An 18,673-nucleotide genomic window follows, 5' to 3' on the forward strand; every position below is an offset into this window, starting at 1 on the left:
AAACATCCTTTTAGGATTGTGGGACCAAAGTGTCAGCAATTGCTCTGTTTGACTATTTAACCGCTTGAGCTCCACCCAAGCACGGCCGCAGTGGGGACCCAAAACATATGTACATAATACTTACAATGTATATAACAAGGCAAAGTATGACATGTACAATCCTACTGACTGTCCTTTAAAAAATATATTGTCATGCATTGCATATGCGCCTGTGGCTCTTGTTACGCAATGCTCACTAGGGACATGAAACAACGCTTATCAACAGATATGACTTATGAAGTATATAATAGGTTATGTTTTCCAATAATTGAGAGCAATACTATCTCTTAAAACCATTAGAAAGTCGGATCATGTTTTCAAAATGTTCGCCACCTCCCCGCCCTTACAAAGTCGATGAAATTTTAATATCTATTATGTTTGTATTCAGATAAGTGGAATCAAGACTTACTGAGGATGTGATCGCGTGAATTAATAGCATCGTGAGATGAATTAACGTATCACCAGATGTCAGTCATCCCTAATAGGTTCCAATATATATCTGACCCATCAAAAAGTACCAATTGGAAACTTCTGGCATATTGATGATAAACATGGTACCCAACATATACATAAATACAAATACATTATTTAAAACGACATCATAATGTGATACGACTAAACGGTTTCCAACATTATAATTCCTTATTTAGGTTAGCACTCATTTGCACGTGTTAGATATTCATAATTTGATAATATTAATTATCATAATGTTATTTTCTGATTTTATTGGATAAATTCATACAGTATTTACAATACAGTTGAACACACATATATGCATACATACACATAGATACACATATACATATACACACTCTTGTAAACCTACGGAACGGGGAAGTAAGGCTTGTACGATCAAAATGGGGAGATCCATTTCTCAACACATTTATCGGCTAGAAGACCGGGTTTACTATTCTTTGGATATATACATCTCTTTTGCAATCAATTTGTGGTCGATTTCCCAAAATAAATGTGTTGGAATTTTTACCATCAAAATGGGGTCACACATACAGTTTTAAAGTCGGTTAAATGATACAATCAAATCGAGGACATTTCGTCATTATAAATTATGATTCCAAATAGATAGGGGATTGATCCAAATATTGCAGTAATCTCTATCAAGAAGCTAAATTGAAATTTGTGTTGGATATGTTATTGCATATAATTTATGCATAGGTAGAAATGTATATATCCGATACTGAAGAAAGTTATTGTTCAGAAATTTAAGAAAATACAGAAAGACTTTTTGTATTAGAAGAAAATAATCAAAGGGCTGTATGCCGGATGTTCAGCTAAAATTTGTTTCCTGACATGTATACATTTTGAAACTTAAAGTGTTAAAAAAATTAAACATTTGAAGCTCGGTGGGGTCAACGTTGCATTTTAAATGAATTCCACTAAATTAATAGCATGGTAATGTTATTTCAGTATCAACCACACCAATAATATGTTAATAAAATGTATAATTTCATCAGGGAACCATTATTTTCTTTTATTTTGTTTAGGTTAGATTTGTTATGCTTTTGGGCATATATTTGAATAAACATATGCCCGTTTTGTAAGTATGTTATCATAGTTGTTGTGTAAAATGATATCCATTGTCTAAGTACTATATCATGGTTGTGTAAATGAAAATGTCCAAGTGTTGTAAATGCGATGCCATAATTGTATGTATGAAAGCTCTCCACCTTTTAAAAGCATTATGTGATGGTTGTGTATATGAAAATGTTTTCTTTTCACATGCCCTTTGCCGTGATTGCCTTGCAACACGCATGATGCCTCACTAACAAGCGAATCTAACTATATCTACATGTGCCTAACTAGAGGTCGTTGTTTCCTCTATTACCGAGGACCTGAAGACAACGGCCGCTATCAACGGAGGGGTTCATATACGCGCAAATTCCCGCTAAATATCTCATAATGACCATACAACTCATAGCAGCAAACCATTTTAAGCCAAAGATTGGTACTTTAGGTCAGGCAACAAATCAAAAATCGATCCGATCACTTAATACAAATAAGTATTCATATCTCAAATTGCTAAACACTTATACTTTAGAATATCCCTGAAATTTCTCAGGGAGGGTCCATTTTGTGAAACCAGTCCTTTCTAGCATAAACTATTGTGAATAATGTACATTGTTCCGTCTGCCCCTTGACAATGACTAATTAATCGGTTTAAGATATATCTTCCCTACATTAACTCCAATAATAAGCAAATAATTGCTGAAATATAACACAGCTATAAATGGAGATGTACATGAAGATAAAACATATTTTAGTACAGTATAAATATGTACCTGTTTGCCTTTCATGCACCGTGTTATGGATGGCTATGAACTTGACTATGATTTTCATGCACAATGTAATGCTCGTTTGTGTGAAAATGCCCCAGTTTCGTATATAACTTTCCAAAATTGTATACATGAAAATGTCTTTGATTTTAGGATACTCATTTATTGTTTTGTGTACGAAAATGCCCACTTTTTATAAGGGCCATGTCATAGATGTATGTATGAAAATGCCCACGTTGTGCATGTTCTACTTTAAGGTTGGGCTTATAAAAATGCTCCCGTATTGTATGTAGCGTGTTAAAGGCGTGTGTATACGGATATTATCATTCATTATATATTACACTATTAGTATGAAAATGTCTACATGTTATATTAATCACGTCAAGACTAATCATGCCATCGATCTGTCTTGGTATGAAGAGCTTTAAATGTTATGGATGAAAAGACCCCGATTGGTATTAAATGGTAACGGCCATGTTTTGTCTGTACCATCTCGAGTTGGTGTGAATTAAAATATATATCTGTCGTGCATGCCCCATGCTACTGTTGTGCGCATGGTACCCATTTGGCATATATCACCTGTTATGTATGAAATTATCCCTGTGTGTATCAAAACAACGCTGTTTCTATGAAAAAGACATGATTTGTATCCACAAACGTGCGCAGAAGACAACGTCTCTTCAAAAATAGTATGCGTATGTGAATAAAATGTTTGTCAAAAGTTTAAAATTGGTCAAAACGTTTCAAACAACACATTTTACGTTTTATGACTAATACAGAACTTGTGTGCAAGTTGACGTACCTGTTCAGTATGAGAGAAAACTAAGTTTTTGTTTTCAAATGTTCTCATTTAGTTCGACCCGTGGAAGGTTATGTGTGTTAAATGCACGAAGCTAACAACCCTGCCTACATTTCATAATGAACCATTTCTACAATAATGTCCGCCTTCTGGATAAATAGCTCCAGAGAATATATATATATATATATATATATATATATATATATATATATATATATATATATATATATATATATATACGCAGTCCCATTTATTATTAAAAGTCATACCAGTCATGTTAAAAATGACTGCATGTAGATCTTATAAGTGAACACACACACACACGCATACACACACACACACACACACACACACACACACACACACATATATATATATATATATATATTTGATGACTTCAAAGTATTACAATAATATTGTTTTAGTTTAATCCGGAAATACATAATGCATAAGAACGAAAGAAACATAACTTCTGTAGCCTTCTTAATATGGAAACATACGAATCATTCCAATTTTATACTCATTGTTGGCTATATAGATCAATGCGCTAAATATTTTACAGAAAACATTGATACATAACGTATCGGTAATGAAATGATTAAATACTGTTTTCTTTTATATTTGTACATACTAATTTGTGCATGCAACTGTTCAGCATTAACCTTCCTCGTGAAAAGTAGTTTCGTACTCATACAAATGTTTCAGTGCTAAGTTTTATATTTATTTATTCAACGGTATGAAAATAAAGCCAAGACTCCATTCACTACAAAATCATTTTATTCTTTTTCGAACTTTGCGTTAATATAAAAGTCTTAAGTAGAAGACAGTCTATGAACACAGGTGAGGAAAGTTTAAATCTAAACGTTGCGCTTATTGGATATTTCAGTAAAGGTTTTATTTTGAACTACTTTAACATGCCACAAATTAGCGAAAAATTCTGTACAAAGAATCAGAGGTTTCCAAATGCATCTGGAAGGTAGGAAACCTTTGACATACCCAACATAAAATCTGAATTATTTGCCTCACAAAACATATTTGTTGAATTTCACTCTTTTCCAAGGTCAATATTTTGCTTAAATAAGAAAATAATATATAATTACTTAATAAAAAATAGTGCTTGCGAACTTAGTAATTAGGAATATAACCAAGATCTTGGCGCAGAGATAAGAACAAATAAATTTATGGAACATATATTTAAATAATTTTGTTCTAATTTATATTCAGAACAGTTATGCCTAACACAGTCGAATCACAATTTTCATGAATGTCCCAAATATTGATGCTAATGTCTCCTTCTTATCTTCTTTTCTCCATATGCTATGCTACTACCATTAATGATCAGTATCGTTACTTAATCTGCAGTGTGGAACAATGTCATAACAACCCTAAAGTTATTTTATCAAAATTGGCAGATATATTCAACAACGAATTTTCATACCAACTGAATCATTACATAATATTTCAAAATATATTGCATTTTTCTTTTTTGCTTCAACGCCACTTTTAACACCCTGGTTTGCCAACTGGGAATTGAGTGCATTTCTGAAGAACACGCGGAGGCAGCCATCCCGGGCTTGCCTGGGTGGGTATCAAACGCACGATTTTATAATATACCAGCAATGTCAATTGAAGTCAGTTGTATCCAGGCCGTAAACCTGTAGAATTTGTCAATTTCGTATATGAGAGAATCACGGGAGACCAGCGTTGTTTTCTTTAATCAGATATTGCAAAAACGAAAATCTAAATATATAAATTGCTATTCCAGGTCGTTATTTGTACTGTAAGCTGTTTCTTATTGGAATTGCAGTCCAGAGTTCGTGCTCATATTATCAATGCAGCTTAACTAATTTCAAGCTAAGATAAATTGAAATGCAAATTCGGTGCTGTTTTGTAAGGATATTTGCACATACATGACAATTGATCTTGTTTAGTGACCTGTGTCGTTAGTTTGAACTGCTTTGAAACCTACTTCATTACTTATGAATAAGCCCCGGCATCCTTAGATGTCGGAAGAAAGACGAAAATCTAAATCGATAAATTGTTATTCCAGGTCTATATCTTTACTGGAAACTGTTTATTATTAGAATTGCAGTCCATAGTACGTGCTCATATAATCAATGCAGATTAGCTGTTTTCGAATTAAGATATGTTGAAAGGTAAATTCAATCTTATTTTGTAAGGATGGTTGCACATACATGGCAATTGATCTTGTTTAGTGATCTGTGTCGTCAGTTTGAACTGCTTAGAAACCTACAGTAAACTAAGTGCACATTTTTAACTAAGTGCCATAATACCAAGTTACCATTGAAATACAAAAGGCTCACTACAAGTAACAAGAAGATAAACTGTACAATCAGAAATGAGTGGCTATGGTCTCACGACAACCGTAAAGTTTCTGAAGATTAGCTGTAAAAATGTTATCAACTTATTTGAAACAGTGGCGTGTACTACATTTGCAAAACCGTCAATTTGATTTTCATTGGTTCTGATATTTCAAATTCTGTTATTCATTGATAAAAACATAACCGATCTTTATCTTTATCATAAAAGTAAAATGTATAAGCCATATTTGTCTGTGGTGGCATAATTGATCTGAGCCTTGTGAGATCCTGATGCCAGTTTCACCAAGTAATTCGGTACCAACGAGGACGAGAAAGCAGTGGGGCTACGAATGAGAATTTTACCGCGTAAAACGTGGTCTTAGTTTTCCGATAGATACAGATGACATTTTAAGTCTTAGTGGAAGTGTGTATTCTGCCTATGGCATGGTGTTAAAAACTAAAAAACCTAACTGGGATATGTTCATCTACCTTAGTTCAAGGCTTTTATAATTAAGTAAGTTTGTGGCAATTCATTTTTGTTAAATTATAAAACGAAGACGTTCAGGTTTCGAGTTTTGTCCCTGTTTGTTAGTGTGTGTTCTTACTGATGTCCCCACCTAACACCATTTACAAAAACGCACACAAGCACAAAGTGTCAGCGTGTTAAGACTGTCTACATCTTTTAAACTCCCGCTTACTGTGAGATACAAGAGTTTCATTGTATACGAACGAATAAGAACACATGCACAAGTAGGCTTATCAACATCTATATGAAACAAGTTGATTAGAATATATTCTGTCTTGAGCATCATATGAATAAATCAGTGATCTCGTTTCTCTCCTGCCCAGTACAAGAGAATGGTCCACAAAATCAACTATTAATGTACCTTGCAACCCATATACATGATTCGAAGAATGTCTTTTCACTAGGATTGTCAATCATTACGGAATGGTTTTATGTTAACTGCAATTTGCACACACACACAAACGCGCGCGCGCGCGCACACACACACACACACACACACCTGCGAAACTAATCGCAGGACTCGTAGCAGCGTATGAATGCCTACATGTAACTTCTAGCTTAATATGCCATTGTGTAGGGTTTAATCTATGTTGTAATCGATGGCAAAAAACTAAAAAACTAAAAACGCGAGTTTTAAAGATATTGGGCGTAGCGCATACTGCAATGGACCTATGTGGGAAATGCTGGCTAGAAAATACAGAATATGTTCGTCCAAAGAACAAATACAGACACATATAGGATGGAACAGCATACACCGCCGAAGAACGCGCCGCTTTTGAACAGCGTGCGATATGTCATCGACGAAAGGGAGGTCGAGGCGTGCATCGAAAACTTTGACGTAGTAACAACCGTGTTTGGACTCGGACGCTACTCCGATGAGTATTCTCCTAGTGGCTCTCGCTCAATAATCTTCGCCAATGATATCACAGAAAATCACATGCCGTTGACAGTACAAACAAGAGAAACTACAGCCTTTAACCCACAACCAGGTGGATTGACATTTCACCCGGTGTCGATTTTGCTCATTTACATGACGCTAATCCGCTGTTGAAACTGGGATTCGCAGCAGGCCTAGGACAAATTCATGGTCGAGGCCCTTTGGCGTGTCACAGCAGCCGGTGCTGAGGAGTCACAAGATCAAACTGTCGCTATGGATGCCGACGTTGACGTCGACGTTGACTATCGAGCAGCGATTATTGAATTATATGCAATATGGCGATCATTCATTTCAATGAGACAAGGGGAGCAGAACGCGGAATGGACATTACACTGTCGGCCGCTGAGGACTTCGATATGGCCAGAACCGGCGGTGTATTCGCGAAGGCCGTTTTACCACCAGCTGCAAAAGCCGTTGGATTTGGCGCTCTTGGAGGATTAGAAGTAGAGGTAGTTAGAGAATTATTTGGGAGGTAGGTGAATCCCAAGTCAAAAAAACAAATTTGACGGGATCATCCTTCCAATATTTATACAGAGTTACTTTCGGCAAATGTCGTTTCTGCGTCACATTATTATGCAGCAGAGTGATTTTTTGGAACGTTCTGACCACAAATATAGGCAATATAATTAAATTAATGACGGATATTTATGAACGATCGACACATAATCATTTAACAGAAGCAGGAGATGAATTAGGTGAGTTAGTAAACTTAAGCTGGGTAAAGCAAGGTGAACTTGTTAATTTTCAACATCGTTTTGCCCAGATAAAACTGGCAACATTAAAGTGATTGACTTTATCACTAGGATACGCGGGTCAATTGCCGATAATTCGCCGACTTCAACGATGAAGGTAAAAGAAGGGATTCTGTGGTATATAGTGCGACCATCACACTATGGTGGAACACAATACGGAGAGAACTTAACATGAACAACAACAATATAGCTTATTTACGCGATCCAGACTGCGATCAGGACTCAGCGACTTAATAAATATGTCGACACCGTTGGGGAAAGAATCACTCAGTTTACAAATTATGTACAAGCAGTTACCAAGATTTATGGCAATTTTCATGAGACTGGCAAAGCTAGCGATGAATTCCTTGAAACTGAATATAAGAAAGTTAATTACAGTGACACTTACCGATATTGCCACGAAATTAACCGCGTTTGAGAGAGCAGACAATAATATACGCGCTTATGTAGGACGGGTCCGAACCGGACTGGACTTAGCCAAGATTGGAATTAATTCACTGACAAACAGGCTTGGAGCTGGTACGCAACCTGGACAGCCGTCGGAAAGTGAAAAGTTTCTTCAGCTGCGAATACTACCTACGGTATGCGAAAAAAACATTGAGGAATGTTTTGGAAAACCGGCCGTATTACAATTTGCCGATATTAACACAAAATTGACCGCGTAATAGCAGAGTCAGCCAAGTGTGACTTCCGACTTGAGATTCGACCTATAGAAGCTGCCATTGCAAAACTATACACACTGAACACACAAATTGAGTTATTCTTTATCACTGTACCATCAACCATATATCAATATGCTGCACTGAAACTGCTACACATACATAAAACACTAATATATAAAGTTAACCGAGCTGTTAGAAAAACAATCCCTGCACAGCCCAATTTAACAAAAAAATTGATTTTGTTTTGGGCGTAATCACCCTCTATAAAACGAATTTAATTTTTACATAAAGAGGTTGATATATACAGTAAAACAATACTCAACGTCTATCTCTGTATTATTCATACTTATAGATTTAAATCACAATCATGAATACGTAAACCCTTGATGAGAGTACTTCTGACCGATGGCAAGAACTCTTCCGCCAACAGCTGGAAAATCCTATAATTCCCATCATATTAATAGTACATCGTACCTTTAAGATCATAAATTATTTAGATTTCTTATTAACAAGCCGTGGCTTTTATATCTTATAATATGTTGTTATATCTGTGATTTAGGATTATATTCCAAAATGTAATCATGCAAACTTGTCCTTAATACTTTATGTTTTACGAAGCCAATATGACAAATTCGGAATTGTACCCGTTATCAATGAGGAAATTTGGCATCTTCAACATCTCTATTTAGAAAATGGAATGCTTTAGAAGAAAAGACATGAGTAATCCCGGATTCGAGAGCACTTTGAGTAGTTATTGAATTTATATACATGTATCGATATATTTTAAATTTACCTGTGGATTAAAATTCATATTGTCATATTGAATATGTTTTTCAGTATGGGAGGAACAAACAGTATATTTAACGTTTAAAGTATTCTTATCAATGTTTTATGAAATGCCGCCGTATGTCCAGGCATGTTAGAGATTTCCAGGGAATATATAAATATTTCATAATTTTCCTCTTCATTTTGTTTTTATTCAGAAACAAATTAATTTGATTTTAAGGCTAAAATGAACGAAACAATAGACATCCAGGATATCGAACAATTAATATAGATAAATCCCAAAATCTATAAGAAAGCCCCTTATACATATACAGTTTTATTTGAAAGAACTAAAATACATCATACACACACACACACACACACACACACACACATATATATATATATATATATATATATATATATATATATATATATATATATATATATATATATGTAGCCAACAACAAACATTAACATATATGTTTTTTGAATGAAGGTATAAAAGTACTATCGTGGGCGGATAGTTGGGAATGCTGCATCATCCACATTCAGGTAATCAAGTGTTTTTCTCAAAAACAAAAAAAAAAAATGAGTGATCCAGGATTCAAGGGTACTTTGAGTAGTTACGTAATTTATATACATTTTTGGATAGATTTAAAATTGTACCTGTTGGTTAAAAATCACATCCAAAAAGCTTATTATGTGAAAATATTAAAATGATGAGAATTTTATAATTTTCCGATCAACTTTCAATGTTTAAATCGTCAAGGGGCGCTGGATGATGACAATATCAATATCGAAATACATGTGAGGGCAAATAGGACTTTTAAATCAAAGGAACAGGACCGGTGATTGTGCGCTTTATATATAAACACTGTTCTAGTAGGAATGGTTAGAGACTACATCAATGTATATATTATTGCTTGGATAGGTGCATGCATAAGAACTGCACCTGCCAATATTAGCAAACTGTTTGATATAAAATTATGCTGATCAAGTTATAATGTCATGCATTTAAAGTATGACATCATATATTGGATTAGTGATATCATACAATTAATGGACGAGTGTGCATATCCGATTATGTGACATCATACATGTTTTAATTTGCGATATCATAAGTCTCCTTACATGATATACATTAACATAAATATCATAAATTGATTACATGATACAGTAAATAAATACATATCACAAAAATCATCTCATTGCATAAGAGAAAGTAAATTGATTGACCATGCCAATGTAATTGAACCATTTTCTACTGATCAGTTAGTTTTAAGAAAATTTGTAAAACCAGCATGATATTCTTCTAACGATCCGACCTCGAATGAAACACAGGCAAAACAGTTATGTGTGTATTAATTAATTAATTAATTAATTAATTAATTAGTGTATCTCATAGACTAAATACATGGTAATAATTATATCGTGGAATGCAAAACTAGCTGTATATGAAAAGGGTAAGATGAACGGCAAATATAAATAAAATGGCAGAGGAGCTGTATATAGGACACGGAACTTATTCAATCAATATAGAGATAAATTCTTAAAACAAATACATATAAATAACACTGAATGGCAAAAGTACATTATACCCTCAACCTCCCACCACCAGAAAAAATTAAAAAAATACTGGCCCATGGAAAATACGACGATATTTAAAAAAGCATGTTTATATACGATTAAATATTAAAGGATTATATTGAATAAGTGTTATTTTCTGCCCTCTCTCCAAATGTCCTCATACGATGTATACTGTACGTATGAGATGGATAACATTTACTGATGACATCAGTTTTGTGTTCACGTGTCCGTTGCCATGGTTACTAGGTGTCGAAACACTATCAAAAGGGGAATGAAAATTAATCATTCTTTCACTTACTTATCATTAATATAATGAACTATTCACTTAGTTTAAAAGTTTACAATATGCAATCTTATTATTTTAGGGGTTTTATATCCCTATAAATAAAGCTTTATTTCTAAAACTATTCCACAATGGTCCATCATAGCCATAACAATAATATCTAACTTACACATCAACTGAAAACTAGGCCCTACTTTACATTGACAAAAAGGTACTTAACCACAAAATAAAAAACCGTTCCAAAATGAAATATTGTTTAATATTATTGAATGATGCTTGATACAAATTGAATTATTTAAATGATTTTTTAATAATATGATTGTAAAGAAGTAGTTAACAGGGGCATAATTTGTTTGTTACCTTCACTGGAAATGATACACTTATGTATTTTTGTCCTTATACTTTCATGACAATATAACACACACGCACACCCATACACACACACACACACACACACACACACACACACAAACACCATATGTTCCAATCTTTAGAAGAAAAGAAATATCAAAGTACCTTCTATACCCCTTGAGGTAGCCTCTAGTCAATCTATAACTTGTTTATAAACTATATATTTGTCTGCATATTAATGCAAATGGCAAGCCATATTTAATATGCCTGACACTTACGCCTTATTACTTTTAGTATACTTTCGTGAAATATGAATGATAAAGAACACCCTGTTCATTAATGCGCCCAAGAAGTGCAAATAATCGATTTCACATTATAAACTCTTGATCACATGATATTAGTATGCGTTCATAATTGCTCTAAATTTAGTTTCAATAACTGCAAAAGGTAAGTTGTAAATATATATTATAAATACCCTAACACTATTTTCTAAGAGTTAAAAAACATTTACAAGAATAAATCTACTCTTGACAATATTGCAAAGTGTATTATTCTCAACTGTATTCTTCGGTAAAGATAGAATATGGACATTGACCAGAAGAAAAGAAAAAAACACTATTTGTTAAACACTTTTAATGAACACATGTAAAATGGGAAATATATTTTAAAAGTAATAACATTGGATGCTTTTGTGCATATGTCAGCTACCCGTAATATAATCACAACAGCAGCCCCAGTCAACACACACACACACACACTCGCACAGACACACATACATACACATACACACTCACACTCTCTCTCAGATGGTGATACGCATACATGGATTAACAAATATAAATATAGTTCTTGAAAGTTTGCATTTGTATTGTATGTTTGCCTGCACTTCATAAATTCGCCAATACTGCTTTCAACACAAACCACCCTCTCTCTCTCTGTCTCTCTGTCTCTCTCTCTCTCTGTCTCTCTGTCTCTCTCTCTCTCTCTCTCTCTGTCTCTCTGTCTCTCTCTCTCTCTCTGTCTCTCTCTCTCTCTCTGTCTCTCTCTCTGTCTCTCTGTCTCTCTCTGTCTCTCTCTCTGTCTCTCTCTGTCTCTCTCTCTCTCTCTCTCTCTCTCTGTCTCTCTCTCTGTCTCTCTCTGTCTCTCTCTCTCTCTCTGTCTCTCTCTCTCTCTCTGTCTCTCTCTCTGTCTCTCTCTCTCTCTTTCTCTCTCTCTCTCTCTCTCTCTCTGTCTCTCTGTCTCTCTCTCTCTCTCTCTCTTACAAATATAATGTTCATTACAAGATATTCACAAGAACTAGATTCCGGAAGTTGATATATTATCAAAATGTAATAGAAAATACTAGAAAGAAAAAGACAATGGGTATTATACTCTAGAAACCTTGTGCGTCATTTGTAAACCAGCGTGGGAATACTGTTACACTCGCTACATACAGTTATCTGCGATACTAGAGTATGTACATTTATAAAAAAAGAACTATACCTATAATCAGCTTAGAAAAACATTAATGTTATGATTCATTTTACTAATGCCATTTATCAGTACTTAGTCCACAACGGTAGTAATTTACATTGCACAAAATTCATGGTTTAAAGGATAAATGCAACTTCCATTCCAAGGAATCCCCGCTTGCAACCAAGTCAACATGAATGAAAAGTGAGTCAAGGTAAATAGTTATGTACCATTTCATTGTTGCAGGTAACTATGTAGAACTCTCCCTCTCTCTCTCGTGTGCGCTCACACTTGTGTATATTCATAGCATACATAAGGACTCAAAATTGGGGCTCTCGGTGGGGACAATTAAGACATTTACAAACTTATAGAAACATTCGAACGAAGTAAATAGCGTTATAGGAATATATGTTCATATATAACCATTAAAATAAAGCGAGTCACATTACTAAATTGACTAGTATGATTTGACAGAGGTTTCAAAGGCAAATTTTGTGCACATATATTTTAAGTACTGTACACTATACATGCCCACTATTGTAAGCCGACATGTCCGTATTCCTACATAACTATAATAAGAATATGTCTCCGTAAGGCTTTGTAACTGACTGGAGGTTCTGAGAAGATTTAAAATCAAAATCTGTGTAGTTACATGTAGAGACGACGATGCACCTGCTAACTTAAAAAAGAAATGCACCGAATAACCAAATATTACCTAACGACAGCAATTAACCACAACTAATCGCAAATTCTGATGCTTGTGGCATCCCCATCAATCCACCAACAACATAACCCAGGGATGATACACTTATGTTGTCAGTGAAGTTGTGATGAGCACCTGTTTCTATGATTGAATTTTGTGTGTATTTAACATTTGACCTCTCATAGGCTCACACGGGGAGGTGGCCACAAAATATAGCATAACACTATTTCTACGCTTACTATACAGACAACACATCACAAGAAGCTTTGATGTATTCAAATACACCGTTGACGTTTTTTATTAGACAGAACCTGTCATGACTGCAAAGTCATCAAAGACAGAAAAGGATAGAAAGTATAGTCAAACATGGACAGTCGAAATAAATAAAATGTCCTAACAATATACTATTTTCTTTCATTTGAAATTGGTATGTATTATCTTTCTCTCTTTCTCTTCGTCATACAAATGACCTGCCATAATAATGAAAACAAGATATGGATGACAATTCAAAATTTAAAAAAAAAATAGCTTTTGTCATATATACATTAACAGAGACAGATTATTACTGATAAAGATACTATTACGGTGTAGAAATCACTCTTCAATTGATTCCCTATCGTCATATTCGTCATATTCGTTTTCTGGAATAGATTATGCATCCTTAAGATAACAAGTTATTGATGCTTTCCTTATCAACTCAATTACCCATCTTTTGCAGCCCAGAAATCATAGGACTAGATTTTACATGTAATAGACCTGTAAAATCCATGCATGCCATAACCTCGTAGTGCCCCTCATTTGTGGGCTATTCATTTGTATAGTTTGGAGCCTGTTTTACTTCATAAATGCACATTGTGATGTCACGCAGGTACTCAACTGACAGCCTGGGGAATTCATTCAGTTCACCAGCGGATGCATCAAATTTGAAGTAGAGTTTGCGCTTATTCAGCAAGTTGTTCTCTTGAACAAGGATTTGAACCCTGTTCGGTTCCTTTGCTTTTTCAACCATCCTTCTTGCAATCTCAGCAGCTGATGGATCCATGTTGACCAGGCGTAGTCGAAATGTATTGATTAATTACAAATAATTGGAAGGAAGTCCTCAATATATGGGACAAGTTTATTCGGTAGTACTTTGCAAAAAAACCTATCTGTTTCAATCGTGTATTATCACTCTGTAATACCCATCGTCCTATTGTCACCAGTTTAGAAGTGTTGGCATTTTCTGACCTTTGTGAAGAAAAGCTGCCACCTCAACTTTAAATCCCTTTATATATATCCCGTCAAACAAGGACTGCTTTGTTTCTTCCAGGATTAAATATATCCCTTGCAGTCGGAGTGGTGTGCACAGATTAAAATACACCATGTGTGATGTGTTGAAAACTCACCAAAGTAAACCATAACGAACGCCAGCACTGCTTGAATTATGCGTTGCATTTGTGATGTTGTTAGATGGAAAATTGTGTTCGGAAAACCTACCCGAAGCTTTGTTAGAAAAACACATAGGCATGTCAGTGGAGATCTACTAGGGGTATTACGCAAGAAAGTAAGGTGGAAATAGTCATAAGTCAAGGAATAAGGAACATCAAAATTAAGATACGACTTTTGTTTTAATTAGCTAGCGCACATTTTGTAAAAGCGATGTACTATATGCTCTTGAAAAGTGTTCAAACTCTTTTGTCCCACTGAAAGATTGTAGGGCTCCATTAGTAAAGTAGGACCTTTCCAAATGGAATTTGCAAAATCTACTATATCAGTTTATAAAAATACTGCACTATACATCACAACGTCTGTGATTTTTTGCTGTTGATGGAATCTGAAGTTGAATTGATATTGGACTTTTTATGACAGCATTTGATGTGTTTGATAGCTGGAAATCAGGGTCATGCTGGTGACAGGTTGAAATTTGGACTGACAGTGTTCTGCAAATTTTCAGCGGCACCTGGAGCAAACAACATAATCTTGTGTGACACGCCTTTGCAATATGTCTTCTGTAAGTTTTTCTAAATCTCTTGTAAGTATTTTTTTTCTAGCTGCTGGTTTTGCCCTTTTGAAACACAAGGAACATTGATAAGCTTTAGGCATTTCAGTTCTTTAGAAATATATTGAGCATTTTTATTTTAGACGATTAACCAAACGGTCATATCTGACATAAAGTCTTATATAACACTCATTTAAGGTTACCTTTCTTTTGCAATTACTCACTTTGCAGTTACATATGTATACTCAAAACCTGCGACTTTCACCCAATCAGTTCTTGTAAGGATGGAGCCTGAAACAGATTTTATCAACAGTATTTAAAAGCAAACAACTCGGTTTATTATTTATTAATTATCATGCTTTTTGTTTTATATCATTACCCAGTAGGTACGTTAAAACACCCTGTGACACGTATAACACTTCCTACCGAATTCTCTGAAACAGAGAAAAATATGTTAATTACTATAATATAATCGAAACAACTCTTTTATAATGGCATCTGTTATTTGATTTGCTTCTGCACTCATTTATTGATCACATATTAACAACTATATAATAATAATAATAATGATAATAATAATAATGACTTTGTATAGCGCCTGATATTTATAAGCCCTAAGCGCTTTACAACATTAGAAAACACCTATAAGATAAAACAAACAAATAATGATATGATTACAAACACAAACACCATGAAATTAGAAAACATAGGAAAAATATGCTGAGAATATTTAAGGTAGGAAACCTTATTAGGTCTTTAAGTTTGTACTTGCAGTCAAAATAAGTTAGTTTTGAGAGCACTCTGGAATGGGATCACTGTATATTTGTGTCTTCGTTCAGTGGACAATTCATTCCACGTCGCTGGACCCTGGTATGCAAAAGAATGCTGTCCATTTGACGTTGTTTTCATAGTTGGAATAATGAGTATACGATTGTCAGAAGAGGAGCGTTTAGTATCTTGCTGGTGTGTACACATGGCTGAGGTCGGATAGGTATGTTGGACTAGAGTCCGTCAGTGAAACGTAACACAGAGAACAAATTTTGTGTTCGATTCTGGATCGAAATGAATAGCCAGTGTAGGGTACAGATCAGCGGGGAGGTGTGCTCTGATCGTGGTACTCTAAGTATTATCGGAGCAGCTGTGTTTTGAACTTTTTGAAGTTTTTGGAGTAGAGGTTGAGATGAACCAGACAGAAGTGAGTTACAATAGTCCAGTCTTGAAAGTACTAATGAACACACAAATGTTTTAGTGACATCAACTGAAAGATATTTGCGAATGGAGCTGATGTCTCTCAGCTCAAGATATGCAGCCTTGCATATGTTTATGACAGAGTACTGTCCAGAGTAACACCTAGGTTTCGTACTGATTGTGTGAATTTAATGTTGGTGTTGCTGATATTTATTGTTCGAGGTAAAGGATGTGAATGAGAAAGTCTTTTTGTTGTAATCAGAATGGCCTCAGTTTTATCATCATTCATCTGCAGCATGTTACATATCATCGATGATTCTACATCAGAAATGCACCTCTCTTCACCATGGATGGTAGCATCAACTTCAGTTGAGTGGCTAGATTTGTATATTTGGGTGTCGACAGCGTACAATTGGTGAGACACTGGATGATGATATATGACACTTGAGAGCGGTTGCGTGCATGGAATGAAAAGAACAGGTCCAAGAAAATGCCCCTGTGGAACACCACAACATAGATCAAATGGGCTGGAGTGTATTCCATTTGCAGACACAATTTTTGTCCTGGTCACAAAGTAGGACTTGAACCACAGTAAGGCTGTATCATGAATGCCAAATACATGCTGGAGACGGTGAAGTAATATATCATAGTCTATTGTTTAAAATGCTGCAGACAAATCATGGAGGGTGAGGACTGCAATCTTTCCGCTATCCAAAGCAGAGATAATATCATTATCTACTTTTAGAAGAGTAGTTTCAGTACTGTGGCAAGAGCGATATGCATATTGTACATTGCTAAAAAAACTGTTTGAATTCAGATGAGATACAAGCTGGAATAGAACGACCTTTTCTAAGATTTATTTTTGAATGGGAGATTATAAACCGGGCGGTAGTTTTTTAAATTGTTATGGTCTAGTGCTGGTTTCTTCAGCAGAGGCTTTACAATGGACGTTTGGAAAAATGATGGCAATTCCCCTGATCAGAGAGACGTATTAATACCATCAGTTAATGAAGGCAATACTGGATATAAGCACTTAAGCAGCAATGATGTTGAAATTTAATCAAGTTCACAGGACTTTGGTGTACTCTTCATCAGAATTGTATGTACGAAATCTATAGAGACAGGTTCAAATGCTACTAATGGTTTCCGCTCAATTCTGTATCTCAACTGTATGGTGACGACGAGTCAATTGAAAGTGTGGTGTCAAACTTATCTCTAATGGTTTGTACTTTGTCACGGAAGAAATTTGCAAACATGTCTGGAAGGTCGACTAGACAGAAGGTGGATGGAAGTGGTGTAGATTTGTTCCTTTACATTAGCTTGTTAGTAATCTCGAAGAGTTCCTCGCAGCTGGAACTTTCCATGATCTTAGTAGTGTAGTGGGCTGATTTCGCTGCATGGACTATATTTGTGACATTCTTCTTAGCGGCTTCATAGATTTGCTTATGAATAGTGAGTCTGGTGGAAAGCCAAAGCCTTTCAGCTTTACGGCGGTCTCTTTTAGCAGTGCGAAGCTGGTCCCTAACACTGCTATAAAATGAAGTACACTTTTGAATTGATACTCTGCACTTGGTAGCTGGGGCATGTTTGTCAAGCAATGAACGCAGGCAGTTATCGATTTGTTCTGCTGTAGGAGGTAAGCAAGTTGTCAGGGTTTCTTGGATGTCATGCATTAGTTTGGTTCTATTTATCATACAGAGGTTTCTCTTAGTAGCATATACAGGTGGAGGGTTATGGACTGATACACCAAGATGGCATATAATGCAGAGGTGATCTGATGCAAGTTCATGGGATACCAGGGAGAACCAGAGACTGCTATCATCAAGTCTATGACGAATCAAGTCTAAAATGTGACCATGTTTATGGGTGGGTTGGTTAACTGACTTTTTGAGCTTGAAAACATTAATGAAATCTATGAGTTTTGATGGGTTTGGGTTTCCGGGACAGTCAAAGTGAAAGTTGAAATCTCCAAGAATAATTAGGCTGCCAACTATTGAATTTCCATACTCCAGGAGATTCGGAAACTGCTCCAAGAA

The sequence above is a fragment of the Sinohyriopsis cumingii genome, chromosome 14 (genome assembly GCF_028554795.1).
Source record: "Sinohyriopsis cumingii isolate HCF-2022 chromosome 14, ASM2855479v2, whole genome shotgun sequence".
Taxonomy (NCBI): Eukaryota; Metazoa; Mollusca; class Bivalvia; order Unionida; family Unionidae; genus Sinohyriopsis; species Sinohyriopsis cumingii.